The sequence below is a fragment of the Canis lupus genome, chromosome 28, assembly GCF_048164855.1.
Source record: "Canis lupus baileyi chromosome 28, mCanLup2.hap1, whole genome shotgun sequence".
NCBI classification, from domain to species: Eukaryota; Metazoa; Chordata; class Mammalia; order Carnivora; family Canidae; genus Canis; species Canis lupus.
In genome coordinates this window covers 30807152-30835076 of record NC_132865.1, presented here as the reverse complement: position 1 = coordinate 30835076, position 27925 = coordinate 30807152, and the positions used below count along the sequence as shown (strand labels likewise).

Here is a 27925-nt window from a genome sequence, read left to right as displayed (position 1 = left end):
TACTTGCCATTTATAGGTGAGGGAATGGAATTCTAGAGATTGTTTAATGAATTTTCCCCAAATCACAACTGTTGGAGGTGGAGTTGGGGTGCAAATCAGGATAGGCTCATTGAGTAGCCTGTGGCATTAACCTCTCTGCAGAAGTTGCTTTGGATGGTTCCATCAAACAGATGTAGTAGTCCTTAGAAGGATAGAATGAGTTTATCAAGATCTTACATACCTTTGCTTTGGAAGGTTGCCTCCTGGAGAGAAATCGAGAGGCAGAAAGTTGTCTATTAATGGATTGTAGTCAGTGAAGTTTCTTTTCCTCAGATGTTGTATTAATTGTGAATGCTTTCAACCTAATAAGACATATGCTCGTTGCGAGACTTACTGGTGTCTCAGCCCTGTTTTTGTTTACCAGTCCAAGATAGAGCCAACATCAGAGTATTCGGCTTGCTATAGAATTGGCTTCCCTGAACGTTCCTTCCCAGTGTTTATCCAGGATGTAATTCACTTAACATCTTTTCCTCATTTCATAGGACTTGCATTGCCTAGGCAGGAACCAGGACAAGACTTAGGCTCACAGTCCCTTGTTCTTCATAGATGCATTATTTTGGGTGAATATGTGTCCTTCTTGTAATCTTCTTCTTCTAACTTGCAAGGCAGCAGGCCATCTTCTCCAACCATACACTGCATGGTTTAAATAGGTATAGAATTCAAATGTATATACATCAGTAGACTTGTGTGTTATGGGGTAGATGTGTGTTTCTTTTTTTAGAGGAGTTTTAAAAGGAAAAGAAAAAGTCCAAAATGCTAATACTACTTTGCCTCATAGAAATATTCTATGGTGATCGGTTTCTAGATCGTCTTCATGTTTGCAGTTTTTTTCCCCCTTTACAACTGAAGAAACTGTTGACTAGCTTAAAAACAGTGAGCCTCTAGTTGAAACAAGTTTTACCATTTTTTGTACGATTGCAATTTAAATTTTTGTCTTGGTTGTGTTAAGTTTCGGAGCTGGGTTTATCATTAGAATTAACATTTTTAAATTTTCCATTTTCCTTCTCATTAAAAAACAAAAATAAACACCTGGGCTGTTTAGAAGGAACTCTGTGGCTAGTACGGGCTGCTGAGAGCCCTTCCATTTAGCTGCTAGAGTCCAGCAGGATAAGGAGGACTCTGTCTTATGTGCTGTCAAATACATTTGTAAGGACACAGTACAGTAGCATAGTCGGGTAATTTCCCCACACGGTTGAGCCCACCGGTGGTGACACTGCTGGCGCTGACTTGCTGGCTGGCAGGCGGTGCCACTGTGCTGCAGCTGGCAAGTGTGTGTCGTAGTGTTGTTTGACTGTCTCTATGTGGTGAGTGAAAGGCAGTGTGCTGTCCAAGATGCTGCATGGAAACCCAGGCTTTTGCGAGCAGAATGGTTGCTTGCCATCCTCTGTGGCTCAGGTTTTTCAGAACCTCGGGAAATGCCCACATCATTGGTATTTTCCTTTATGGGTCACTGCTGTGATGATAATAATAATAATGTCTTCCCTTGGCAGACCTGAAAAATGACTGTTTATTACCTTTGCCTTCTCTAAAAATGACTGCTTGGCCAGCTAAGAGATTTGACTTGTTTCACCTGCTAGGCTAGAGGTGAGAAAATGGGTCAATGATTCAAATGATTCAAAGCACGACAGCATTAATTCGTATCCCTGTGAAACTGACTTGTGTATTTCTTACTCTCCCAATGTTCTCCTTTGTGAAGGGAACTCCACCTTTCTCTTTTCTCACTGCTTTGAGAAGGTTGCAGGTAAGAACACTCGTCCATCATTCTAGGGGCAGAAATGCAGCTTTTTAACAATGTTTTTACTCCTCCTTTCTGCCTTCAGCCTTCCGCCCCCTACCTTGCCAGGATTCAGAAGGTATATAAGGTTGCTTTGCAGAACTAATGCATCTGTTGGTCTTTAAGGAAGAGTAGAGTGGTGAGCTGGGCTGAGGTAGCTTTTTCATGTTTTCTTCCAGAGACCCATAAAATGAGTCTATTTCAGTGATTTTTAAAATTTTATGTTGTTATTTTAAAAGTTCATGTGGTAAGATTAGAATAACTAATAAAAGAGATACTTGTTATGCTTTACCATTAACACAGTCATTTGGGGTGCCTTTAAAAATGCAGGTTCCCCCACTCCCATCCTACTGAATCGGAATCTCTGTGGGCCATCTAAAATCTGCTCTTTTTTCTAGGTGTTTCTGACACACTCTAAAAAAACTACACATTTAGACAGATGTATTAGTTACACAATGGGTATACCTGGGAAATACAAAACAATTTAGAAAAAAGGAAATCCAACTGATATATTCTTACAATGTTTTTTTCAATGTTGCAACTACTGTTTATTCTCTTACATGCAAATGAGTGAAGTATAGTTGCTATTTGACAAGCCAGTTCGTAGGAAAGGTGAAGATGGACATATGGGTTAAGAGTTTAAAAGCATAGTACACTTTAAAGGTGGCGTTAAATAGGAGAGGGAGTAGGTTGTTTAGTATTTAGTTGTTACATTTCATTTTCTTTCCTGCCACAGAATAATTAAACATTTGTTTTATGTGTAGTTCCAGTTTCTGCGGTGGAGGTATGAGAGACGAATAGGTTAACACGCTGCAGTACTATTTTTGGGCAGCCCAGTGCGAGCCAGTATCGTTTCCAAGGGCATGTAATAACTTTAAAATGAGAGTCCTCTCAAAATGTAATTTGGCGAGTGGGCTAGTGCTGTCTGTGAGGACTTGTTAGTGTAATTCTGCAGAAGAGACACGGTGCTCACGTTGAGAGGGTGAAAGCAGGCCTCGGCGTGGAGGCCGTCTCTCACCTCCTCCCTCCCTCTCCGGCTCAGCGCCCACTAACCATCCGTCCTCTCTGTCCTCTCCCTGCGGACAACCTGCTCTTAGGGTTTCCGCCTTGGTCTGCTCTTGGGTCTAGGTCCGGCCCACGGCCTCAGCTCTCGTTTCTACACGAGGAACTCTTGAGTCTATGTTTTTGTTTCTGGCACGTCTCTCATACTTCTGTCCTTAATTTAATGTCCCCATCTGGTCTAAAACCTAAGTCTTCCTCACGTCTCCTCCTTTCTGCCGAAGCATAGCAAAGTCCCGAAAACCCGAAAGCAGCTCTTTCTCTTGGATCCCAACTCTCCACCTGATGCCTGCACTGAACGTCAGCAGTTCCTGGCTCCCCAGATCCTGGCTGCCTCCTTCTCTTGGAGGTGCCCCAGCCTTGTGCCCCGGCATCCCTGCTTCTTCCACTATAGCGCACTCTCCGGGATGCCTGCTCGGCCATTAGAGCACAGGCCCAGCCCGCCCTTGTTGCTTGCCCTGAAGGAGAGCAGAGCAGTAACCCGCGTCCGCGTCTACCTTCTGTGCCTGGTGGCCCCCGCTGGCATCCAGCATCCCACACACCGCCCCGGGAGTTCAGAGGGAGCCTGCTCTGGGGCGCGGCTTCCCGCAGAGCGCGGGCCCTGCTGCTCCTTGCGCGGCGGCCTCCAGAGAGAGGCCTCCGTGTGCAGCTGGGCCTGACAAGCGCAGGCGGCGCCAGGCCTTGTGCCTGTGCCTGAGGCCTTGCCGGCCTTCTCCGTGGCAGGGTGGCAGGCGGCTCCTCTTGCTTGGCTGTCTCCCAGTTAGTTCAGAACGTGGGTGGGGAAGAGGAGGTGAGAGTTATTCTGACCTCCTCAGACCCCATTGCCATGGTCTTGGCATTTGATCCAAACGTGTTTCTCCATGGTGGCGTTGTTTTGATTTGGTACTTACGATTCACTGTGGGTTAATCCAGTGCGCGGTAATGTCCATATTCTAATATTGTGTTGGAGGGAAACTGTTAAAGTGGCTCCTGAAATCCTTTTGGGAGAAAATTGCTTGCTGAAGTGAGCATGACCTAAGTACCTACTGGAGTGGGTGATGGTGGCATGAGGAACCATTCAGTAACACCAGAACCCAGGAGGATGCCTGACTTATGAGCTCGCTGTGAGTTCATCAGGCTTTTAGGAATGGGTTACAGAAAGCTGGACCTATCTGAATTCATGTCACTGTGAGCTTTTACATAAAGGGCTGTACCCAAGTCAATTCTAGGAAAGACTTTAATGAATGCAAAGACATGGCCAGTAACGGCAGGGAAAAATTCAATAATGTTTTCAGATTTACATCTCTAAAGAGAAAATGGCAATTTCTGTGTGAGGTTTATAATAAAATCTCTTTGGTTTTTGGAAATCTGGAACGTGCCTGGTGAAAGCTGTTATTCTCATGAACTCCTTTCAAAGGTAATAGAATTATGAGGATGCAGACCTTCAGAATATTTTTGTTGTCTTTTTCATATGACTTAGATGTTTGTGAAGGTGTGCCCATGTAGAATGATTAGTTCTGTGGGAGGTACTGAAATTGTTATCCATAGCTAGGAAGTGAGATTAACCCACATATGACAATGTGGAACAGGACAGCACAGTGTGCAATTAAGTGCTAAAAGGTGTGATGCTGTCGGCCTAGTAACACCTGGAAGCAGCCAGTGCAGGGCTTGGGAATGGAGAAGGAAACCATGAGATCTGGCTTGCACTGCCTTTTGGTAGCTTGAGATAGCTGACAAATAACACAAACAAAATCACGGGAGACACTGTCAGCAAAGGGTCCTGGCAAGGAACGGGTGGGCCAGCCGAGAGCAGCCTGCAGGGGCCAGCACAGGGCACTTTGATGCCCAGGGCCCTTCCCAGGAAAATAGGAGCTGGAGGAGGACACAGCCACTGCTGTGGACCTGTCCCCTCCTCCTCGCTGCCCCTGGGTCAGTCCGGTGTGGCTGAGCGTGGCCAAGTATGGCCGTCTGGCTCTGGGAGGATCAGAGTTGGTCAGGAAGAAAGGAGCAGGGTTTGGATAGACAAGGAGGGTGTGGGCTATGGCGAAATTGGAAGTTCAGAGTGTTAGATCCTGACTCCCATTACGTGATGGAATGGAGTTGAAAGGTTAGTTTGGCAACATGTGATGGATTGCAGTTGAAGAGGGACTAGAGGCAAAAAGTCAGAGCAGTTGGAGTTGGGCAGCCAGCCGAGGTGAGCCCTGACTAAGGGGACACTAAGGGGACGTTGGAGAGGAGAGGTGGAGACTGGGGGTGCAGAGGGGGAGGGGAACCAGTCACTGCAGGGGGCTTGGTGTGGAGCTAGGACTGGCCTCCATGAGAACTTAGGTTTGAGATTCTGAGCTTAGATTAGATTGAGAAATAGAAAACACTTGAGCAGTGTAAGATGTATAAAACGAAAAAAAAATGATCATGTTAGAAAGTTTCCAAAGTAAAACTACTGAACTGATGAAGTCGTACAACTTGCAGGTCAAGAAATGGCAAAATATTAAGCCTTTTTTGTTTGTTCATTGTTTTAAATAAAAGGATCTTATCAAGATGATTTTGGAACTATTTTTTTTTTTTTTAAGATTTTGTTTATTCGTGAGAGAGAGAGAGAGAGAGGCAGAGACATAGGCAGAGGGAAAAGCAGGCTTCCCATGGGGAGCCTGATGTGGGACTCGATCCCGGGACCTGAGGATCCCAGGATCATGACCTTAGCCAAAGGCAAGGTAGTCAACCACTGAGCCACCCAGGGGTCCCTTTTTGGAATTATTTTCATATGTAGCTTGACTTTATTTTTGTAAATGTCCTTTACTGCATGGGTCAGAATAACATGACAGCATCCTATAGAATATTAATATTACTCATTTAGAGTCAAAACAGCATGATGGTAATTTAGGCGTCTGTAAGAAGGCCAATACAAATACAGTACTACAGACTGAAGTTCACTGGTTTATTCTAGTTCAGCTTTATTTTTTTTAGATTTTTATTATTTTAAAGATTTTATATATTTATTTGGCACACACACACAGAGCACAAGTAGGGACAAGGGCAGGCAATGGGGAGAGGGAGAAGCAGATTCTCTGCTGAGCAGGGAGCCTGATGTGGGGCTCCATCCCAGGACCCTTGGAACACAACCTGAACCCAAGGCAGACACTTAACCAACTGAGCCACCCAGGCGCCCCTCAACGTTCGTTCGTTCGTTCGTTCGTTTATTTATTTATTTATTTATTTATTTATTTATTTATTTATTTATTTATTTTGTAGTTTTATGGTTTTATTAACACAAATATGACGCGCACATAAGCTGTTTATTCATTTTCTTCGCTACGCAGCCTGGCATTGGGATTGGTGACTCTGATGGCCAGCTGGGCTGCTCTTTCCACAATGGCTTTGCAGGTTCTTGGAGGATACATTGTGAGCAATCTCTGCACAATAAGATTTGTTGCACATCAGCAGCACTTCAAGCTCCTTGACGTTGTGGACTAGGAACTTCCGGAAGCCACTGGGCAGCATGTGCTGTTTTCTTGTTGCTCCCGTAACCAATGTTGGGCATCAAGATTTGGCCCTTGAATCTTCTGCGTACCCTATTGTCAATGCCTCTGGGTTTCCGCCAGTTGCGCTTAATTTTGACATATCGGTCTGACTGGTGCCGGATGAACTTCTTGGTCCTCTTTTTAACGGTCTTGGGCTTCACCAGAGGTCTGAGGGCAGCCATGATGCCCAGTGATCGATGGCTGCCACCTCCGCAGGCGGCGCCGAGGAAGAGAGTCAACTTTCTTTTAAATGTATGTGTTTCAACATTAGGAAGAACAATCTCGTGTTTTATACTTCATCTACTCTGTGTATGTCTGTGTGCATCATTAAAAAGACACCTGAGCATTTTCTATGAGAGAATACAGCAAAGAACCAATTGGAGCACAATGGAAAAGCAGTAAAAGGTATCAGTGGGTAACACATAGAAGAAAATTCAATTGCCACTAAACATGAAAATTTTCAGATTGTGGAGTAATAAAAGAAATGCAGATTAAAATGAGATACTTTTGGGATCCCTGGGTGGCGCAGCGGTTTGGCGCCTGCCTTTGGCCCAGGGCGCGATCCTGGAGACCCGGGATCGAATCCCACGTCGGGCTCCTGGTGCATGGAGCCTGCTTCTCCCTCTGCCTGTGTCTCTGCCTCTCTCTCTCTCTCTCTGTGAGACTATCATAAATAAATAAAAATTAAAAAAAAAATAAAATGAGATACTTTTTTCCTCCTTGTCAAATAAGTAAAAATTAAATACTCTTGATGCTGGCAGAATAATGGTGAAACTTGCAGTCTCAGTACTGTCTGAAGTGCAGTAAACACAAATATTGTATTTATTATTTATTTATTTATTTTTAAGATTTTATTTTATTCATGAGAAACACAGAGAGAGGCAGAGACACAGGCAGAGGGAGAAGCAGGCTCCATGCAGGGAGCCCGATGTGGGACCCAATCCTGGGAATCCAGGATCAAGCCCTGAGTGGAAGGCAGATGCTCAACCGCTGAGCCACCCAGGTGTCCCAACACAAATATTTTAAAACAAAATTGGAGATTCTTTTTTTTTTTTTTTTTTTAATTGGAGATTCTATGTCTCAAGATGTTTATAAATGGCCATTGAAGTTATCAGCTGTGTATCCTAAGGAAAAATCTGAAGTGCAGTCAGCCATGATGAGTAAGAAGTTGCAGCATTTTTTCTGAGTGGAAAAATTGCTAGTGGTTAAATTTGTGTTATATATTAGAATATTGTACAAGCATTACAGATCATATTTTTAAAAAAACATAAAGCGTGTAAGAATAGGGTATGAAATAATATTAACTGCGGTCCCAATTTTATACAAATTAAATTATAAGCATAGAAAAAGACTACAGGGAAAATACATCAATTAAAAAAAAAATGAGTGGTTTCAGAAATTGGCAGTTTCACTTAGTTAAAAGCTCAAATTCCAGAGTTACATAGATCTGGTTTGAATCTCTAACAGCTTATTGGCTATGTGACTTTTGGACAAGTGACTTAATTAGCTCTATGACCATAGGCAAATTTTTAAAACTTATCTAAGATTCAGGTTTTTGTTGTAACAAGGGGATGATAATAGTACTTATCTCCTGGGCTTATTTAGATTAATGTAACAGTGCATTTAAAATAATTCACACAGTGTTTTGTGTATTGTTAGCACTCAGTAAATGTTAGTTACTTAGATTGCAAGTGGTTCTTATTTTAATCTTTTTATTTTTTTGAACTGAAAGATATTTTTATAATCAGGAAAAGCAGTAACCACCAAGAAGCTATCCGGTACCTTATACGGAAAGAAGGACTAACAATATTTCAGTGTTTTGTGGTATAGCCAGGGAAATCTTCTGGAAAAAATAATGTTAGCTGGTTATATTTTTGAAACAAGCACTCCCAACTTCTTCCTCTTGGGTTTTTCTTTTTTCTAGATCACTTACCAATAATTGGCTTATTTTTTTTCTATCCCAAAGAAATTTTGTTCTGCCATAAGTTGAATTTAAACAACACTTTCTACTCCCCTTTTTAAGTTTTCTGAAGTCAAAGAAAACAAGAATCATCTTTTTCTTTTCCCCTTGAAAACAAGAATCATCTTTAAAAACATTTCTATAGATGGGATCTGAATTTGGTTAATATTAACTGCACATTTAGCACTCAAATTTCAGACATATTTAGTGCTAGCTTCTGTACGTCTCACCTAATTGTTTAAATATGTGAGCATGATTTTGATATTTGGGAGGTGGAGGAGAAAGCCCTTGAGGTTTTTGAGCTTGAGTTAAAAGGCTTATTGTGTCTTGGAGCAAGTTGATGTAAGTTAGTAGGAAGACTTTAGCATCTGGAACTCTTTCACCTTGGAATTGTGTCTTTCTCGTAGAAGAAACATTTGGGCTGCATGCAGCCTAGAGAAACTTTCAGGCTCTATTTTCTTCACAGGAGGGTAACAGCTTTGCACTTAGAATAAAGTAGCTTCAAAGCTTTTGTCTCCTTCAAGTTATGTTACCTTGCATTTATCTCACATTCTTATATCTTCTACGGCAAACAGGAGAATTGGAAAAGGAAGAACAGAGACAAGTTGTTAACATTGTCATCTAAGTTAATTATGAGTTGATGGTAATATAAACTTCAAAATCATAGAATCCAGGATATATATGCAATTGTTTTATTATTTTATTTCATCAAATCTAAGATGTTATCAGTTGTAAGACAGACCTATTTCTGGTGTATTGAAATGTGGAAGAAAATTACGTGTTGGAAGTGATTAGATAAGTGAGTAAAAAATCAGGAAACCTTCAGTTCACAGTTATTTGTATTTTTCAGTTTTGCTTGCTGAACAGAAAGGAATATCAACTGAATGTATCTGAAATTGGAACCTAAGCTTCTAATCTTGAGCAGAAAGATTTCACAGTTATATGTCACTTTAGTCACACCTGGTGCCACCTCTAACCCACCTTGCTCCATACGTTGCGAATAGCACATAGAGTACAGCAGAGATAGACTCATGAATCAGGTATTTCATCATGACCCTGCTTGGCTACTGGACCTAATGTAAGCAGACAGTGGGCAACTTTTTGTGGTGTTAATCTGCCAGACTGCTGTCAACACATTGGGTACCATAAAACAGTGTCACCGAGACTATTCCACAAGACTGATGCCAAAATCTATTAAAAGTCACAGGAAAACAAGCAATGTACTGTTAACCACTAAAAATCTAACTTGACAAACAATCAGGTATTTGAGTATAGATTCCGAGCTTTGTACGAGGCTAGTGCCCACATTTTACATATGGAAAAGTAGTAAAATGAGTGGTTCTTGTTTATAAGAAGTTTAAAATCTAATTTCTCAGTAATAAAAATGCAAGGAAGGACCCCTTTTAATATCTTTGTATCTAGGATAATTTAAGAGGATCTTGCATCAGATAGTGTGAGGCCAGTATATAAAGAATTCAGGTTAGGTAGACTTCTTCAAACCCAAATGTGGACCTGTTACAGTGACCTCAGAGCTTCCTCCTCCACCAGCCATAAGAAAGAAAAACTGCAGATAAAATGATGACAATTTAAAGATTTCTTAAAGGCACAGTTAGAGATCAGAAAAGTAGCACGGTATAAAGGTTAAAGCCAAGAGCTCTGGAATCAGATGACCTGGGTTTAAAACCCAGTTCCAACAACTTAACTACCTTTAGGACCTTGAACAAGTTAATTAACCTCCGTGTTTCAGTTTCCTCACTTGTAAAATGGAGTTCATACCTTCTTCAATGCCTGGCACATACTAGCATTCATTAAAATGAGCAGTTACTAATGTTGTTATGGTATGCTGTGTTTCTTTGTAAAGAGAAGATGAAGTGAGGGATGTAAAGATTTGCAAGCCCTAGTATCTATTTGCATGACTGAAGGTTTCACATAGAGATGGTAGCTAACTGGCATTCTTGGCATCACAGCATAACACACCCAGAGAACAGTTAGTTATTAGTATATTTAAAAGAAAAGATTAAAAGTATGACTGTGGCAGTTACCAGTAGAACATTTTGTTGGTGACTTCTTTCTTGGTCAGGGTTTTCTGGATTTCTCTCTGCATTATGTGGTTAAGAAGGAGTGGTTTTTATATGGCAATGAGGATTTAGGTTGTAGTCAAGTGTGCTACAACTGTGCTTTGTACAACGTGACAGGGGCTTCTCTGTTTGATCCCATAGATTCCTATATCTTAAATGATGTAACCAAGTATTTTAACATCACCAAAAAATTCATGTGACCATTAAGAACTGAGATGATCTCAAAATTGCCAAATGCTGATACTTTAACATTGTTTCTAGTCATCTAGAACAAGCCAGGGCTATGTGATGGGTGTGGTTTTATTACATGTTATCTTCTCTCTCTCTTTTTTTTTTTAAAGCCTCAGATGGCCTGTTCTGTGTAACCAGCCCTGTGTCTCCCCTCATTCCTATGGAACATGTCCCAACTCCTCTGTTTCCTTCCCGAGAGCCTTATCTACTGGGGTGTGGAGGGCATAGAAAACTAGAGTAAGAAATAGGGCAAGACTTTAAGGAGCTTACAGTTGAATTAACTTTCATCTCCTCTTCAGCCTCATGCTCCACTGACTTCTAGCATCACCCGTCACATTCCACCCTCTCAGCTGCATCATGGGTTAGGTCAAGTGTTTTTTTTTTTTTTTTTCCCCCTTTTTGTTTGTTGTTGTTTCATAGCTAGAGATTGTTTCTATGGAAATATTTTAGATTCTAAACAGTCAAATTTCAAAAGATCATCATGGATAAAACTAAATACTGAATTGATACTTGGTGATTGCTTGCCTTAGGCTCTTTCCAGCCATACTGGCAGCTTTTCACCTTCACGGATTAGGTCTAGGACGTTTCTAAAAGCTTATTACTATCTTAGAATAAGTATAACAGGCAATGGTTGTTCTGGTGTAGGTACACACTATCTAACAGGTTTTTTTTTTATTAGTTGCTGGGCTGAGATTGGATATTGACCTGATGAAAGCCACGGGTTCCATATGTATCTTTAGCCCAAACTAGATGAAGACTGTACTAGATGAAGACAGTACCAAAGGAATCAAGATCACAGAATTAGGAGTGGACTGTGTTTGGGCTAACATGATGAGTTGATGGCACATCAAGTAACTAAGTGGTTAGTTGTAGAAACTTAAAAATACTGCCAGCTTCCGTGCTGGCTGGGTAGCCACTGAAGCCAATCAAAAGGTCTGTGAATATGTGGGAGTTTTCAAATGCTTTAGCTGCTGTCGTGAGCCATCGGAGGCAGTATAACCTAACAGTTAAGAGCATGGGTTCTGGAGCTGGAGCCTGGTTCTAATTTAGACTCCGCACTGTGCCACGTGACCTTGGGAAAGCTACTTAAATCCTCCAGGCTCAGTTTCTGTAGCGAGACCAGTGCCTGGCGCACGCCCTCTAAGCAGAACCACGGGCACGATGACGACGGGCAGCGGAGTTGCAGCTCCGGCAAGTCTGTCATTGCCTCAGAAGGTGATACTTTCCAGAAATGGTGGGCTGGTTTCGCAGATTAGAACAATATGTTCATTTGAATTTTGAGCTGAGTGAGGTTTGTGAGTAATGTGTATCTGGGCTAGAAAATAAACTGATGGAAAGTGAGCACACATATGTACACAGACATACCCTTGAAGTAATCCGGGATCTCTTCTGCAGTAGGAACAGATACGTGGCTGCAACTTGAGCAGATCAGCGGACTCGGTTAACTGAAGCGAGAGTCGCCGTTAACACATCTTTATAAGCAGCAGCTCTGTCTCGGTCACCAGGTCAGTGGCACCGCTGGTGTGAAGTCCCCGGGAAGGCACACGGTCCTGAGTTCTCCGGGAGGTCCTCAGTGAGTGCTCGTCGTGGCCGAAGGCATCACAGCTCAGAGAGCCAGTCTCCTCAGTCACACGCATCCGTGTGGTGGCCGGTCTGTGTCTGTGTGAGGACTGGCCCTTTTATATAGTTCCCAGTAAGCACATCCCTTAAGGCGAAGTGGGTTATTTTTCCTCCTCCCGTTGTGTATGTGATTACATTTGGACGTTTGTTTGGGAATGGGTGGACTTCCTAGTTATAAGGGGGAGGGGGTCTCTTACCCCCGGGGGTATGGTAGCCGCGCCTGCCGTCGGACGTGTCGGACGTGCCGACTGTGTTACGTATCCTAGTTGCTTCTTCCGTGCAGCCGTCTATGCAGGGTAACGGGAGTATTGATATAGTTCTGTCTTGGAAAAACTTTTAATCAAATAATAAAATCTTTAAAGAATGAATTTTATTTGGAAAACTGGGTTTGGATGAGAAGGAAACTCTGTTCTTTGAAAGGTTTTTGGTTTAGTGACAGCTCCAAATGAACTTAGGAGATATTTTTAACCTTCCTGGGGATGTTTAAAAGAAAGTTCTCCCCCGCTCTTTGCCGGGGGTGGGGAGAGGCAGCCATCACCACTGTGGCTTGTTTGATTTCTCTGTAAAGGATGTTTACCCTGCTGTAGGGTTGTTTTCTGCCTCTTGTGCAAATCCTGAAGCCTCTGGTGCACTGGTTGATGGGGAGTGAGGACCCGTGCTTTCACTCTTGCAGTGCTGCTTTTGGAGGCAGGACAAGATGAAGAAAAACCAGCTCCTCTACTGACTAATTTTGTATTCTAGAGAATTACTCAATTGCTTCGATTTCATTTTCTTCATCTACAAAATAGAAAATAGAGGGAGATAATACTTGAGGGCTATTTGTGAGGATTATATGGGTGTGTGTGGGTGTGTGTGTGGTGTGTAAAGCACCTGGCATGGTGCTTGGTCTATAGTGAGCACTTACTAGATGCTAGTTATTTCCCCCCCTTGCTTTAACAGTAATTTTCCACATGTGGTGGTGTATAATTGGGAAAATGCAGGATTTTCTTATTACAAATATTACACTTGTTTTAGACAAGATGTCCCTCCTGATTTCTACATTGGTAAATACAGTTATTGCATCTGTATCACACTTTGCCTCTTGCAGCTCTTATTTTGGTTTCTTCCTCAATTTAACCATCCATTCCAACTTCAGAGAACAACTGGAATCTATTTAGTCCCTTAAGTAAAGCTTTTTATATTAAGACCTCCTAGCAACAAGCTCCTGAGAAGGTGGAGACTGTGGTTTTAGTTGTAAACTTAAAATCTCTTCTACTAATCCTTTTCCTCTCCAAGCATGCATTTCTTTAATTTCTCTTTTCTTTTCTTTTCTTTTCTTTTCTTTTCTTTTCTTTTCTTTTCTTTCTTCTCTCTTTTCTTTCTTTCTTTCTTTCTTTCTTTCTTTCTTTCTTTCTTTCTCTTTCTTTCTTTCATTCATTCATTTGTTTATTTATTCATGAGAGACACAGAGAGAGAGGCTGAGACATAGACAGAGGGAGAAGCAGGCTCCGTGCAAGGAGCTCAATGTGGGACTTGATCCCAGACCCTGGGATCACTCCCTGAACTGAAGGCAGACGGTGAACCACTAAGCCACCCAGGGGTCCTCTATCCAAGCATTTCAGTTGCTGGTGAGAGGCATGTCAAAAGTGACAAGGAATTAGTTTATACTCGGAGATCCTAGAGTCTCCTAGTGAATCTCAGCTGTTTGTTCACTTGGCCAGGCGGTGTGGGAGGGACCACTCAAGGGAGGTGTGAACAGACTGCAACCATTTTCCATGGTGAATGTGCATAATCTTAATTCTTGCATAAAATGCCTTTGGCCAGTTAACTGGTGGTAGAGCTGAAATGGAGAGATTAGAGGAGAACATGTTAGAATCTCATTGCTTTCTCTTCCTCTCATTGGTCAAAGTAGGGAAACAGAAGAAAATAAAGCAAGAAAGAAAGGCCATTTGTACTTTCATTTTCCCCATTATAGTACTTAAGCCTCAGAAGCTGTTTTAGGTAAATTCTTAAAATCCTATTTGGTTTGAACTCTATCAGTAGAAATTATAGTCTCTACTCTGCCAACCCCTACCCTTGCCACTAAGGAAAAATAGATTCCTAATGCTTCCGTAACTAGAGCCAGTGCTTCAGCTCTTGTTTGGTTAGCTGCATCATAACATTAAAATTACATCTCGTCTTTGAGTGTAAACTGAATGCCACGTTGTTCGACCCGTCCTGGAAGGGCTGTCCGGCCAACAGCCCTGCTATCCTGGTGACATCTTGGACAACTTCTTTCAATTTCAGTCTCCCAGACCACTCTCCTTCCCTGTGTCCAGCCAGTTTTTTTTTTTTAAGATTTTATTTATTAAAAAAAAAAAAAAGATTTTATTTATTCATGAGAGACACAGAGAGAGGCAGAGACACAGGGAGAGGGAGAAGGAGGCTCCCTGCGGGTCGTCTGATGTGGGACTTGATCCTAGGACCTCGGGATCTCGCCCTGGGCTGCAGGCAGATGCTCAACCCTGAGCCACCCAGGCGCCCCCTGCATCCAGCCATTTACTGAATCCAAGCTGTGGTTCCGCCTCATCTCTGAAACAGCTTGCAACTCCCTTCTGTATCAGACGTCCTTCTGCCAAATTAATCTTGGTTAAGCATGTCTCAGTTCCTGGATCTACGTGTCAGTTGGGACGCAGATTGTCCCTTGTGTCCCAGCTCTCCCTCTTCCCTCTAGCGTGACCCTCCCCTCTGCCCTTCTCTGAACTGTGACCCGTCAGCCCTAGGGCCTTTTTAACTTCATGTCCCCTCACCCCTTTTTTTAAACTTTTTTTTTTTCCTTTTTTTAAACTTTTAAACCCACTTGTAGACAAATTTCTCTTTTGACTTTCCTCAGTGCACATGCACTTGATCATGAATTTTATCTCATCTTCCCTAAGGTATTGGCTATAGGATTAGTTGTCTCCTGTTTATTTGCTGATCCATAAAAGTAATTATGAGTGTCTGTGGGCACCATGCAGAGTGTTGGGTATAGAGGTGAGCAAAACTATACCAGGTGCCCAAGGCTAGTGGGAAAGATGGTAACTATCAGGTAATTGCACAGACTGGTCAAGGTACAACTGTTAACCAGTTGTTCAAAAAAAAATAAAAAGGAGCTATGGAGTGGGTAACAGGCATTGAATGTAGACATGGAAGGACTACTGACCTGACGAAGGTAAGCTTGAGCTGTGGTCCTCCTGCCTGTAGGCTCAGTGGCTGGACTGGGGAGAGCTTGGTCTGTCCCACAGGAACAGTGGCGAGCATGTCCTGTGATTGTGCTCTGCACTCAGATGTGCCCAGCTCCATAATTCCTAACTATATTCTGAATATTGCTAATTTAACTTATGATAAAGTATCTGTAAGTAACCTCATAGAGTAAAAATGGCAGGATTCTTGCTAATTGTCTGATCCCTGGACTTGAGAGAAATGCATACCATCCACTTTTTGAGATTTAGATATACAGTACAAAGATAATGGTGACACATGCAGAAGAGAAAACAGGGGAGAAAGGCAACATGGAGTAATGGTTCATTGCTTCAGCCAATGTTGGTCAACATTATGTTATACAGTGAATCACATCTGTACTGTATTTTGTTGCTTACTCTAACACACACTGGTGCTATAATCCATATGGCATTCTGTAGAAAAAGGAACAGGATTTACCCAAAGCCACGTGTATAGTAGATGGATGAGACATACTTGATTTCAGTCCTCACGACTCCAAAACAGAGTCAAGTGCCTTTCCACATCTACCATGGGCATCCTAAGAGGGTGGGTTACATTTTTTTTTTTTTTTTGTGGACCCCATGTAGTTCCACATATCATGAAGTATCTATTTTTTTTTAATTTTTACTTTTTAAAATATTTTATTTATTTATTCATGAGAGACACACAGAGAGAGAGGCAGAGACACAACACAGGCAGAGGGAGAAGCAGGCCCCATGCAGGGAGCTTGATGTGGGACTCGATCCCGGGACCCCAGGATCATGTCGTGAGCCAAAGGCAGATGCTCAACTGCTGAGCCATCCGGGCGTCCCTCATGAAGTATCTAATACACATACACAAAGACTTTTTATGCAATAGTGATTATGTAGATTTAATAGATTTAATCTGATTGCTGTTGGGTGGCGTGGCAAGTTTTCTGATTAATACTTTGTTTTCTAATTGTGCTTATGCAAAGTTATTTAAAATGTTGGAAATTTGAGGCTCACGGTTGGCTCAGTCAGTTACTTAAATGGTGATTTCAGCTGAAGTTGTGATCTGAGTTTTGGGGGCTGGCTCCATGCTCATTGGGGAGTTCTGCTTGAGATTTCTCTCTCCGCCCCTCCCCCCACTTGTGTATGCATGCTCTCTTCCCCTCTCTCTCTAAAATAAACAAAACCAAAAGAAAATAAATAAATAAAATGATGGAAATCTGAATTTGTATCATGTGGTTGAGCCGTTAAGAATTGCTTGTCAGTAACATTCAGGAAGTAGTTAGGAATAATTTAGCAGGGCCCGTACTTATAGCGTTTAATATTTTTAAACCCTTGGTAAAATAGTGAATTTAATGATAGCAGGGAATATTTTAGTGCTTGGATAGAATTTCACTATAATTAAATAGAAAAATATGCTAAATAGATTGTGTTAAAACAGTGTCTGGACATTGTAGGTGATGATAAAACAAAGGGCGACACTAGACCACTTGCTACATAATTGCATGTTATGGAACTTCTTGTTAATAGAGGATATTGCACCAGTTGTTGAATAGTCATAATGAAAAGTGAGAATTAGAGTTGTAAGACATAAAAAGATAAATCAGCGAGTAACACATTTATCTTCAAATTATGAGAACAAAAGTATAGTAATTTAGCTGTGATTTGATGCCTTAAGTTTAAACTTACAGGTTAAAATATTTTGCCATTTAAAAATGTCATTGTGCTGTTAATTTTCATTAAGAAGAGGGAAGTTCTTTTAACACTGTTTGCTAATCTACAAAGATCTTTAAAAATGCATGTTAATATCAGGATTTTGCATAGTTCTTAATCTGTGGTATAAAATTGGATTATTAATAAAAAAACACCTTTTGATGTTAATATCTTGGAACCTCTATTTCTGTACTACAGTGGCTGAAATATGCAAATATTGACAAAACTGGATTTATTGATAGTGATTTCAATTAAAATATTGTGAGTCAGTGCATCTAGGAGTCTTCCTTGACTGGCATCTCTCTCTGTGGAAAGGAATTTGACTGCTTTGCTTTCTTCCTCTTGAGTGACTCTGCTCTAGCCCAGTTAAATTAGAAGATTATAATTTACTATCTTACTCTTAAATGTCATGCACTTGTTCCCCATGAAATGGTATAACTTATTATACATCTTATAATGTAACACATGTCTCAATTACTGATTAATGGATTGGATTAATGGAAAAAGTTTACAAGTTACCCCGCTCTAAGAGTTAACTTTCAGGGATCTTAATAGTAATTCTGAAGAATGGAGTGTCAGCATTGGGTAGCTGTTGAAAACTCACACTCTTCTACGGCAAGGCTAGGTGCATGCAAATTCACAGTTGAGTCAAATACTAAGGGTTAAGACCTTAAATGTTGGTAATATTCGGCCAGTGAAAGTGTTGGGGAGAATACAGAGGAATTGGCCTCTGTGCAGGGTTTAAAGGAAGGGTGGTGGGAAGTGGAGGAGGAAAGACATGTGCAAAAGACAGTAAAGCTTCATACTAGGACCTGGGAAGAATTTGACCTGTGAGATAGAGGGTATGAAGATGAGCATAAGAAGGGCTTTTCAAATGAGGCTGGTTTTATTTCATAGTCAGAGGGAGCCTTGGAAGGATGGAGGACACCAGACCTGTGCTTTGGGTATCACGCCTTTGAAACCACATTGTGCTTCCCCAGTCACCCACAAATACTGTCTCCATTTCACTTCTACTTTGACTCTCTTACCCCATATATAGAATGTTGTTGAAGTTTGTAGATTTGTAGATTCTTTCTCCCCTGATGTGGCCTCTCAGATCTTGCCCACGTTTCAGTGTCTCTTGGCCACCTCTGCTGGACTCCTGCAAAGACTTCTCACCACAGGAGTCCTCCACCTGTGTGTTAGAGAAGCTGCCCCAGTGCCCACATCTCCCCATTTCACATTCTGCACACCCTTTTTTTGTTTTTCCCCCTTGAATACAAGATTGCCTGCCTGCACTCAGGTCTTCCATTCTTTTTTTTCAAAGATTTTATTTATTCATGAGAGAGAGAGAGAGAGGCAGAGACCTAGGCAGAGGGAGAAGCAGGCTCCATGCAGGGAGCCCGATGTGGGACTCGATCTCCAGGATCATGTCCTGAGCCGAAGGCAGACACTTAACCGCAGAGCCACCCAGGCCTCCCAGGTCTTCCATTCTTAATGCCAATCTAACTTTCTAACCATAGTCCCTCCTCTTGTTAAAATGTATCCCATATTCAGGCTCACCTGAAGCACTCATGGTCCCTAAACACACGATAGTTCCCCTCTTCAGATTTACTCTTGCTCGCTCTATTGCAAGTACCTTTTTGTCTTCTCAGACCTATCTTTGCCTGTCAGAATCTTGCTTGCCTGCCCGTTCTGTCTCAAATGCTACCTCTTCTGGAATGACATTTCTAATTATTTTCAACGGAATGCAACTTCCCTGTCTTACATTGTCTTCTCTTTCTAGTTATTTGAGGGCACATGTCTCCGTGTAGATTATTGCATCAGTAAATGAGTAAACACACAAGTGAGGTACAAAGGTAAACATGGCAACATCTTGCTCTTGTCCTTGGTGCTTCTGCTCCATCTCTGCCTGCAGCAGGCTTCTTTTTGCTGAATTTCTAAAATTGTACTGCTTTACATTGCTGTTTTCTTTTATGTTATCTGCTCTTTGGAGATGTCTAGGGCTACTGTAATCTTTTTTTTAGTTAGTACTTTCCTGATTATTCCCGTTAGGTTCTGATTTCTAAAATAGGTAGTTGTACATTCTCTAATAAGTAACCAAGGTGCTTTTGTATAGGTGGTAATATTACCTATCAAGTTAATATCAATTAACTTGAAAAAATGATAGAGTCCCTTAAAGGAGGGAATCCTGTGAATTTAGTGTAAAGTTAGAGGAAGTAGGGAAGGTAAATATAGTATAAAAATCACTGAGGCTTATTGTTATTATTTTTGCATCCCCATAGAAGCCAGTAAACAGCCTAAAGGAGTTTGGTTTAATTGAAGACTAAGTAAAAACTCTTAAGTGAGAGATTATCTTGTAAACTAAATTATTATAGTGCTAAATCACATTGTATCATTGTTACTTTTCTCTTTGCTCTTCTCACTAGACTGAGTTCATCAAGCATTTCTTGTTTACTTTTTATTCCTAGGACCTAGTGCAGTATCACTCACATCCTATATATGTTTTGGTTTTTAAATAGAAATTGAAACTCTAAGAGTGAAAGGAAACTTTAGTTAAAATTTTTATCTCTTGAGATCATAATAGATATGGACATTTAAAGATAGTGATTTCTTACAGAGGAGTTTAAAGGTATCTTATAGTTGTAATTTGTATAAATTCAAGTATTTGTAATTTGTTATTAGTGACATTTAAAACTGGAGATTCACAGATATGAGTTGGTAGGAATAGTTTTGAAGATTGTTTTATTCCTATTTTTAAAAAAGATTTCATTCATTCATTCGAGAGAGAGAGAGAGAGAGGCAGACAGGCAGAGGGAGAAGCAGGCTCTCCACAAGGAGCCCGATGCGGGACCCGATCCCAGACTCCGGGATCACTCCCTGAGCCAAAGGCAGACGCTCAACCACTGAGCCACTCAGGTATCCCTGGAGATTGTTTTAAATCTCAGGATTTAATCTCCTTAGTTTATGATAGTTGTTTTTGAAGTGTTTACAAAAATTCACTCTTAGTTTTTAGGAACGAATTCTTCAAATACCAGTTTCTTCTTTACATCTTGTTGAGATGAAAGGTTCTTTTATATTGATAAAATGGGGAGTAGGAAGGTAGGATCTTTGAAGGAAATTTTAGATAGCAAGATACCTGTTTTTAATTCATTATAACTCTTGTGTAGACTTTTGATTTTTAAAATTCACCTTTGTCTTACTGATGATGTTGGTCCCCATAGTGCTCTTTTCAGTAACAAACAATATTCACTCACCCTTGAAGCACTAACCCCGTGGAGGATGGATGCCATGATTGCCATGTGTATGGCCAAGAAATGGGTCAGTTGTATTTAGAATACATCAGGTTAGACCTCTCTCTCTATCTTGTGGATAATGACATCCTGTCTTCCTTCATTGTACCAATTGTAGTAAAATTGGTAAGTTATTGTTCTAACACACAGTTGATTTTGCCGAGTTTATTTTTTTCCTGATCTTAATTTTATTTTTTTAATTGAAGTATAGTTGACATGCAATGTTATGTTAGTTTCAGGTGTACAATATAGTGATTTGACAAGTTTATACATTATACTATGCTCACTACAGTGTAGCTACCATCTGCACCATACAACACTATGACAATACCATTGACTGTGTATTCCCTGTGCTGTGCCTTTCATCTCTGTGACTTCTTTTTTTTTTAAGATTTTATTTATTAGAGAGAGAGAGAGAGAGAGAGAGAGAGAGAATATGTGGGGGGAGGGGCAGCGGTAGAGGGAGAAGCAGACTCCCCGCTGAGGAGGGAGCCTGACTTGGGGCTTAATCATAGGACCCTGAGATCATGACCTGAGCTGAAGGCAGATACTTAACCGACTGAGCCACCCAGATGCACTGTGACTTACTCATTCTGTAACTGGAAGCCTGTTATCTCCCACTCCGCCCATCCCCAACCACCCTGCCCTCTGGCAACCATCAGTTTATTCTCTGTATTTATTTATGGGTCTGTTTCTGGTTTTTGTCTTGTTTTTTAGATTTCACTTGTAAGTGAAATCGTAGTATTTGTTTTTCTCTAATTCTACTAAGCGTAAGTAAATGTGTGTTATTGTCTGCATGTCTAGATCCATGCATGTTGTTATAGATGGTAAAATCTCATCTTTTTTTTTTTTTTTTTAAGATTTAAGTGTGGAGGGTGGGGAGTGAGAGAGAGAAACCCAAGCAGACTCCCCATTGAGTGTAGAGGTGATGTGGGGCTCCATCTTAGGACTCTGAGATCATGACTGGAGCCAAAATCAAGAATTGGATGCTTAACTGACTGAGCCACTCAAGCACCCTAAGATCTCATCATTTTTATGGTGGAATAATATTCCAGTGTGTGTGCACCTGTGTGTACGTATACATACATACACACGTACCCTGTCTTTATCCATTTGTCTTTTGATAGACACTTGGGTTGTTTCTGTGTCTCAGCTATTGTAAATAATGCTGCAGTAAACAGGGGTGCATATCTTTTTGAATTAGTGTTTTCATTTTCTTTGGGTAAATACCTAGGTGTGGGATTTCTGGATCATGGATCGTGGTATTTCTATTTTTAACTTTTTGAGAAACCTCATACTGTTTTTTTACAGTGGCTGTACCAGTGGTTTTGTCAAGTTTAAAATTGTGTTCTAATCAAAATTCAGAAACTCTGTCTTTTTTTTGTTGAGAACACATAGATTCGTTTTTATCTGGTCTCCATTCCTCTTGACATTTAAGGAATCGTATAGTGCCACACCTAAATCCTTAATCTTGAGATATTTTAAATGTGAATATTTGTGTCACAGATGATTAACCTAAAACTTTTAGGATTTGAAAATGCTTCATTTTTCTAACAATAGAATGGAATGTGTACCTCAAAGGGCAGTGTATTTGGCAGAGGACAGCAGTGAAACTTCACCAAGGAATGACTGTGGCTGAGATGTTGATGGACAGCTTGCATGTTTATCTCCCAAATTCCTGATTAAAATACCTGATGTGTGCAGACACATCTGTATGTGCACGCATGGGCAGGGAAGGACATCTAAGAGACAGTTAAGTTGATTATCTTTGGAGAATGAGACTAGGGTTGGTGGTGGAAGAGAGAAATAAAACTCAATGTTTCAGTTAAGTGTCAACACTGAGCACTGTTTACCTTGCATTAAAGGACTTTTGCTAATAGACTTATGTACAGTTCCCCATCACAATTTTTATTTTTATTAAAAAAATTTTTTTAAAGATTTTATTTATTTATTCATGACACACACACACACACACACACACAGAGGCAGAGACACAGGCAGAGGGAGAAGCAGGCTCCATGCAGGGAGTCCAACGTGGGACTCGATCCTAGAACTCCAGGATCATGCCCTGGGCTGAAGGCATGTGCTCAACCACTCAGCCACCCAGGCATCTCCCTCCCCCCCACCCAGTCAGTTCAAAAAACATTTTTATTTATTTATTCATGAGAGACACACAGAAAGAGGCAGAGACACAGGTGGAGGGAGGAGCAGGCTCCTTGCCAGAAGCCTGATGTTGACTCGATCCCAGGATCCTAGGATTCTGACCTGACCTGAAGAGGTGTTTAACCACTGAGCCACCCAGGTGCCACCCCCATCACAATTTTAAAGGAAAAATGTGGTAGCTCTTGGGGAAAGTATCTCTGAGTGCCGAGTTCCATTTCTGTGTAAATGAGATGAGAATGTTCAGTAATAGAAGTCCAAAGCAGTTTCAAGGCACAGGGTGGCAGCCCCATCAGATACAGCTTTGTGGCCTAGTGACTTATAATGAGGGTGGCATGTAATTAGAAATTGTCCCTGTCTTTTCTGAGTACTGATGAAAACCATGGCTCAGAGGTTAATTCAAATAATAATTAATATTGGTCTCTGTCAGTACAGGGTGGTAATGAAATCTTCCGCTGTTTGATGACTTTGACTTTAAATGTTGAGCGAGAGTGGAAATGGTGTTATTTCTCACACTAATTGTGGGGAAGCTCCAACGACTGAACACAGTATGGTAAAGTTTGCTATGCAGAAGGTGAGCACAAAATTTTTTTTGTAGCCTGTAATTGTCTACAGTGGAAACTCTAACACGACATAGAGATATTAGTGTTATTTCCTTGAGCGATAATTATTTAGTGTGAGATACTAGGAAGGCACGAGTAATTGATCCACCATTGTGGACAAAACAAGTTTTCCTGATCCTCCACATTTTCTACTGTACGTAGTGTATGTAGTGTGTAGCATTAAATTACCCACTAAAACTTACCAGGTTGCATATGCATGTTAATCTAAAGACAAAAACATCAAATGACTGGTTGGGGAGCCTTGAATGATCTTTTCAGCCTTGGAAGTCAGTGATTCTGTAAGCCAGTTTACCACATGTAATGACCATTTTTCATATATAGAGTTACAAATGAAGTAGAAGATATTTAAGTTGATGGTAGAAGGTGATTGGAAACGTATCTATTAACACAAATTATTCACAGCTTTATAAATCCATAATGCTAAGAATTGTGAGACTAAAATAAATTTGGTGGAAGGAAGATGTTTAGGCAGGACTGTTTTTAAAAAATAAATCCAGGGGATTCCTGGGTGGCTCAGTAGTTTGGTGTCTGCCTTTGGCCCAGAGTGTGATCATGAAGACACAGGATCAAGTTCCACATCAGGCTCCCAGTGGAGCCTGCTTCTCCCTCTGCCTTCATCTCTGCTTCTCTCTCTGTGTCCCTCATGAATAAATAAATAAAATCTTAAAAAAAAAAAAATCCAAATGCTTCATTGAGGTATTTGCCCTAAAATTGGAATTTTCTCTTTTGTAACATAAGTTAGATCGCAATAGCTTAATCTTTGATGGTTAAGTTTGCTATCATTCTAAGCAACATCAACTTTCAGGGAAAGTAACAGAACAAAAGAAGGGGATTCTATGTAGAGTTTGAGTACTTTGAGATGCTTCAGATGCCCAGATAGTAGAACCCCTTTTAACACACAAAAGGAGACAGAATAGTAGAATCAGCTGTCATAGCCAGATGTACTTCATTCACATACTTGTCAGCTTCCCCCAGGTTCTGTATTACTTGAAGGAAATCCTAGGCAGCGTATTCTTTTTATTTTAAAATATTTCAGTACAAGGGCTCTGTGTGCCTCAGTGGGTTAGGTTAAGCATTCGACTCTTGATTTTGGCTCTTGTCATGATCTCAGGGTCCTGAGATTGAGCCCTTGAGATACTCTTTGTTTCTCTCCCTCTGCTCCTCCTCTTGCTCGCGGTCTCTCCTACTATATATAAAATAAAATCTTAAAAAATATAAAATATTTTAACATATATCGGTGAAAAGGAAAGAACTCCTTCCAAATTAAATTGCTGTAGAAGCTTGTGTAAACGTTTTAAGGTAGTTTTTGTTTGTTTTAATTTAAAAGCAGTGCTATATTGGAGGAGCAACTTGTTAGTGTGCTTTTTTTTCTAGAACGCAGTGGGTGACGGGCCGTTACTGTACAGTTAGGATCAGTAGGCAGAAGCAATCACAATTCTGAAATGAGAACGACAGGATCAAAACATTGTTTTGTTTGCAGAGGCAACGTTCTCTACAGGGTGTTGACTGTCTAGAGGCCAGAAGCTTTGGAGGAGGTGGCCAGAGCTGATGAAGAGCTCTTCTAGAGCTGTTGCTGTGTGGGGTAACCCAACAGAGATTCTACATGAAATCAAGGAAGAAGTATCATGTAATTAAAATGACCTTTCCCCCCAAAAGCCTGATCTTTTCACTTCTCTGCTTAACACTCTGCATCAACTTCTCATTGTCTTCATACAGGCTAGGAGTTTTTGTTTTTGTTTTAAAAGATTTTATTTATTCATGACAGACACAGAGAAAGAGAGAGGCAGAGACACAGGCAGAGGGAGAACCAGTCTCCATGCAGGGAGCCTGATGTGGGACTTGATCTCGGGTCTCCAGGATCACACCCCGGGCCAAAGGTGGCGCTAAACCGCTGGGCCACCGGGGCTGCCCCAGGCCAGGAGTTTTGATGTGATTTCTAAAGTGCTCTTGCCCCTTGGTCCTCCCGGACTTGCTCCCTGGCCTTTCTGGTTAGGTGTACTGCCCTCCTCAAATATCCTGCTCTCTCTCTCTCTCTCTCTCTCTCTCTCTCTCTCTCTAGTGTTGTTTGAGCCACTCTGACCGCTTGGAGCTTGACCCACCTGCCTTCCCTCATTTGCCTGGTTTCTGCCCCGCCTTCCCCTCTGGTCATTACCCAGAGAGACCTGCCCTGGCTGTAGCACTGGTTAGCACCTCCTTCCCGCCCCCCCCCCCCCCCCCGCCCCCACCGTCCCTTGGCCTCGGCTGCCTGTTCTGCTTTCATAACCTTTATCCCATTTATAATTAGTATTCCATGTCTGCCGGTGGGGAACCGGAAATCTGGGTGCTTACAGCGGGCTTAGCTCCCATCAGAGATGTGCTCAGTGAATGAATGAATGAATGGATGGACTTAGGCTGGTAAGGGTGGTGGTGGGCATTGAGGGTGCACGTGGTACAGTGGGCAGTGAAAAGGAATTCTGGCAGTGACAAGAGAGAAATAGTCTGTCAGACTTGTTTGGGTGTACAGGATAGCTAAAGGAAGGTCTCCTACGATCTGCAAGGAATGTGATTGGAGAGAGATATTAGGGTTTAGAGGTGATGTTAAAGAAACGCAGTAATGTTGACGTGATTTGCCTCCTAAAACAGATGAGGGTAGATAGGTGACAACATGGGGCTAAAATTTGAGGTGCTTTTTCTATAAATAAGGATGGATGGGCCACTGCTGTTCTTCTAGTTGTATATATTCCTTCTAGAACCAGCCAGGGCCAAACGTCAGGGAGCTTCTCAGCATACAGATGGCCCTGCATATACCTGACAGTTTGGTAAAAAGCACTTGCTGATCTCTTGGTGCAGAAGAGTTCACGTTAGCAAGTTCTTGGGTACCAGCAAGCCATTAAAATGTCCCAGAACAAGGCTTCTCCATTTTCTGTATATTTTGTATATGGTAACCTTTTACCTTAAAAAAAATGGGAAACAAAAACCCAACTACATGATATAATGGAAAAAACCCTGAACTTGGGAAGGAAATCTAGGCTCCTGTTTTGTTTCCAGTACTGCTATGTATGGACAAAACACCCATTCAGGCCTCGTTCTTGCATTTAGAAAAGGTGGAAACACTGACCCTGCACAGCCTGCCTCATAGGACTGTGGTGCACAGCAAGAGGGTTGAGGTGCTTTCCACCAGCATTGCTTTCAGAACCTTTATCACACGGAGGTGTTGATGGGAACCTTGGAATTCTCTTTACTCCTCTCTCTCACTGCATCAGATTCATCCTCAGATCCTGTTGGCTCTACCACGTATGTGCAGAATCAGACAACTTGCACCTCCACTTCACCCCCCTGCTTCAGCGGCCATTTCTTCCTGCAGCCTGGCTGCGGCCGGCGCCCTCACTGGTCTGCTCCCTGCCCTCACTCTGCAGGCTCTTTCCATCCACAGAGCCAGTGCCAGAGCCCAAGTCACAGCGGCCCCTCCTCCACAGTGCTTCCGTGCCTCACCTTCCTCCTTGCTGCACCCTGCGCAGTGGCTTCCCTGGGACACTGGGGGCGGGGGGGTCTGGGGGTTCTGGGGGCGGGGGGGCAGGGAGGCCTACCTCATGGTCTCTGCCCACCCCCCATCCCCCAATCCCCAGCAGTCCTCTTGGTTGTCCAGCTTCCTTGTCAGCTCCTTCCACATCCTCAGAGTCCTTTTCCCTGGGAGAATTCCCTGTACCACCCACTCTAAAATCACACCCTTTCCTTAAAACTACCTGTCCCCCTTCCTTCTGTGCTGTGGTTTTTCTTGTTTTGCCTTTTAATTATTTATTTATATTTTACCTACTTACTCTGACTTGATCCTCACTAGAATGCAGTTCAGCTCTGAAGGGGAGAATTGTTGTCTATGGTGTTTACTGATGCATCCCCAGTGCCTAGAACAGTGTTTGACATAATGGCAGGTGCTCAATAGATATTTGTTGCATGAAAGTATATGGAAGTTAATCATTGGAGGGAAAATGTCATCGATTTGCTTCTTTGTAGTAGTTTTTGGCATGGGTACAGCAGAGAAAACTTTATGAAAGACAGCAAATATTATACTGTAGTGGCTTTCAGAAATTAGACATCTCTTTGAGGTGGCCAAAATAGCAACCTAATTAGCAAAGTAGTTTTTTTTTTTCCTCCTGTTTAGATTTAGGTTAAGCCTTTTTTGGCCAGAGTAATGCATGGGCGGTGGTGTGTCTTTCCTCAGGGTGTCACACAGGGGCACGTGACATCTCTTCGTCCTGTTTACTGGTCATGTTAAGTTTGGTCATCTGGTGAAGGCGCTACATTCTGTCTTGAAAAGGAAATTACTAGAATTCCATTTAAAACCTTAGTTTATTGTCAAATTAGGAGTATGGTGATTAGCCTGCTTGAAAATGAAGGAAACTGTGTCACTGTAGTGTTTTCATTTAGTTACTTTTGGTTATGATGTAAACACTTTGGTTAGTTATTGGATTTGACAATACCTTTGTGTAGGACTTTTTTTTTTTTTTTTAAGATTTTATTTATTTATCTGACAGAGAGAGAGAGTGCACAAGCAGAAGTGGCAGGCAGAGGGAGAAGTAGGCTCCCCACTGAGCAGGTAGCCTGATGTGGGACTGGATCCTGGGACCCTGGGACCATGATTCGAACCTAAGGCAGCTGTTTAACCCACGGAGCTGCCCAAGTACCTCATGTGTAGGACTTTTCTGAGAACTCAAAAGTAAGTCACATTTGTTAT

General features: G+C 41.7%; 1 protein-coding gene and 1 pseudogene across 3 annotated transcripts in view; one reads left to right on the top strand and one right to left on the bottom strand.

Annotated features, from left to right (window-relative positions):
- The window catches only part of CHD7 (chromodomain helicase DNA binding protein 7), a 191004-nt gene that overhangs the window by 11276 nt on the left and 151803 nt on the right, over positions 1-27925 (top strand). The window contains exons 1-2 of one of the 3 annotated variants that reach the window (XM_072804528.1): positions 11736-11853; positions 12034-12143. The exons of the other annotated variants lie outside the window; for them this stretch is intronic. The gene's annotated coding sequence lies outside the window, so the exon portion shown is untranslated. Of the gene's footprint in view, positions 1-11735; positions 11854-12033; positions 12144-27925 lie in introns of those variants that run through there. 3 annotated transcript variants of the gene reach the window in all.
- LOC140620363 (large ribosomal subunit protein eL32-like) lies at positions 6045-6613 on the bottom strand (annotated as a pseudogene).